Source organism: Gossypium raimondii, chromosome 13 (genome assembly GCF_025698545.1).
Source record: "Gossypium raimondii isolate GPD5lz chromosome 13, ASM2569854v1, whole genome shotgun sequence".
Taxonomy (NCBI): Eukaryota; Viridiplantae; Streptophyta; class Magnoliopsida; order Malvales; family Malvaceae; genus Gossypium; species Gossypium raimondii.
In genome coordinates, this window is record NC_068577.1 from 40,346,228 (window position 1) to 40,349,158 (window position 2,931).

The following is a 2,931-nucleotide window of genomic DNA, read 5'->3' on the forward strand; positions in this document are numbered from 1 at the left end:
AATTGAATGTTATGGAAAACAGACTGTATGAACAATTAACAACACAGCCTATATGCACAACACACCTCCAAACCTAAGGGACGCATTGTCCTCAGTGCATGAACAATTTAAAATTCCAAAATGTAAAAACAAACAAATATATAGACAATGCAATGAAAACAATTATATATGCATGAAAAACACATGGTATATAATGAAAAACATGCAAATGAAAAGAAAGATGAAAGCTTGGGAAAATTTTGGTGTTGCTTTAATTCGGGCGAGTTGTTTTTCGAGTAGCATACTTATAAATCTACATCCTTTTCAACATATTGATTGACACCTCATCTTCATCATTATCATCTAATCGTGAGATCATCAATCAGTTGATTAATCTCACGATCTTTCTTCGATATGGGTGCAGTTGATTGAGGTGCAGTAGCAGGTTCAGTTGGTGTAGGAATATGGTTCACTTCTTCTCTTTCTTGGTCAAATTCAATGTTCACTGATTTCATCTTCTCTTCATCTCTTTCTAGTCCTTTTTGTTCCTTCTCCTCAGTGGCAGTATGTGTGGTAGGTCCAGGCTCATCAACTTCAGCTTCATCCTCGTTCCCTTCTTTTTCATCAGATTAACCTCCTTTCATTGGGTGCAAATCTTCCACTTCTTTATCAGACTCTACAATCTCATTAATAAGGCGATAAATCAAAAATGAACATAACTTTAATTAATTAAAGATAAAAATAATAAGAACAAAATTAAAGTAAAGCAATTAAAGAAAAAGAAAGATAAAAAAGATTTTTTTATGCTTTTTCCAAATCCACGGTAATTTGGAGTTGCTAAGTCTCAAAGAGATTGAGTTACTTCTGCAACTAATCGAGTGAGTTGAGCATTTGCTGCTCAAACGAATTGTTGGAGATAGAAGATTTTACTAAGGCAAATGTCTTGCAAACTTTTCTCCACTATCATTTTTAGCAACCCAATAGCTTGGCAATATTCACTCTCATCAACACATTTCAGAGCATCGAATATGTTGAATGTAACCTGCTAATCATTCTTCCTCATAGTCAATTTGTCTTTCTGCACATCGATTAGCTGAGGAAATGGTGGAGATGGTCGTCCTTCAGGTTGCTGATATTGTTTTGCTATATTTTTGTTGGCAACATGATCTGATTCTTCCACAACATTTTTTTGCTCACCATTTTCAGGTGTTGTATACTTTTTTTATTCCCATCTTTTGTAGTTTGTTCCACTACTGATTCGAAAGTTGTGATTTCAGGAACTTTCACATTTTCCTTCTCAGTAAAGGCATCATTCACAACTCGTGGCAGCTGAGTGCCACTACGAAGTGTTATGGCCTTACATTGTTCATTTCCTTGAGATCGAGAACTTTCTATGTCACTAAGCAATGCTCATTGTTGTCTGGAACTTAATGCAGAGGCAATTTGTCCCACTTAATTCTCTAGAGCTATTAAGAAAGATGTCTAGCTCTGACTAATCACATCATTCTTAGCCATATACTCATTTAATAGAGCTTCCATAGTTGATGTCGAAGATGACAAACTTTGTTGCCGTGGCATTGGTTGACTGTATCCAGGTGGTACACTAGCCACATTCTATCGATTAATATTGTTGGCATTTCCCATTTCTTGATTACTCTAGCTGAAATTTGGATGTTTTTTCCACCTTGGATTATATTTTTTGGAGTATGGATTGTAGTTGATACGATTAAAATTCCCCATGTAATACGCAGAGGCTGGATTGGATGGGTATTCATCAATAACATGATATTCTCCACAGTATGCGCATGCTAGTTCTGTAACCTTCATCTCTTGCATTGCAAAGTGTCTTTTCAGACTTTTAATCATATTTGTTAAATATGATACTTGAGCTGTTAAAGATGTAATCGTATCAAGTTCCATTACTCCAGCAACTTTTCTACCAGTACCAACTCTGGTAGTAGGGTATTGATAATCATCATTTGATATTCTTTCCAGAATTTCGTATGCTTCATTGCAGGATTTGACAAGCAAGGTCTTATTAGCATATGCATCCACCACCATTCGCGTACGGGCATTTAATCTGTTGTAGAACATTTCTATCTGTGTCCAATGCTAAAAACCATGCATCGAGCATTTTCAAACTAGTTCCTTCAAATGCTCTTATGCTTTATATAATGTTTCATCTTCAGATTTCTTGAATGATGTAATGTCATTCCTAAGCTTGGAATTCATGTTGGGAGGATTGTACCTAAGTAGAAATCTCTGACACATTTCATTCCAAGATGCCACCGTACCTGATGATAATGCATTCAACCATGATCTGACACGATCTCGCAATGAATAAGGGAATAATTTTAACCTAAGGGCATCTTCAGGAACACCCTACTGCCTAAATGAGTCACAGACTTCAAGATAAAGTCTCAAGTGCAATCTGGGATCTTCAATCTTGGATCATTTCTAATTCTCTCTAGTTCTCTTAACTCTTTTCTTCTTCGCCTTAATGTCCTTTCCATTTCAGGATCACAAAAATGTTTTGTATCCTCTTGAATACTTCTTCTCATGCACTAATACAAACTTGAAAAATAAAATAAAATACTGAATCATTCTTCTAACAAAAATAGCAAGAATAATAACAAATAAACTTTTCACCAATGTTGCTAATCCTCGACAACGGCGCCAAAAACTTGTTGCATGTAAATAACAAATGCAATTGTGCAAGTGTAAACATCATTCAAGTAATAAAGTGATAAGTAAGTATCGTCTCCACAGGGATTGAAAATTGGTAAGAAATTGAGTAAGTTATTATAATCCTATTAACTATTCTAAATAATAGGAAATACTCTCAAGTTGAATAGGATGTTTGTATAATGAATTAACGAAATCAAATGCTACAAAGAAAGAATTGATATGGAAAATAAAATGTATTGGAAAATTACGGAGAAAAGCAAGAGC

At 34.9% G+C, this 2,931-nt stretch overlaps 1 non-coding gene across 1 annotated transcript; it reads left to right on the top strand.

Moving 5' to 3' along the window:
* The first annotated feature begins 2,095 nt into the window (after positions 1–2,095).
* Positions 2,096–2,202, top strand: LOC128036419 (small nucleolar RNA R71). Its single transcript, XR_008193216.1, has one exon. It is a non-coding gene; the product is annotated as a small nucleolar RNA R71 (small nucleolar RNA).
* The last annotated feature ends 729 nt before the right edge of the window (positions 2,203–2,931 follow it).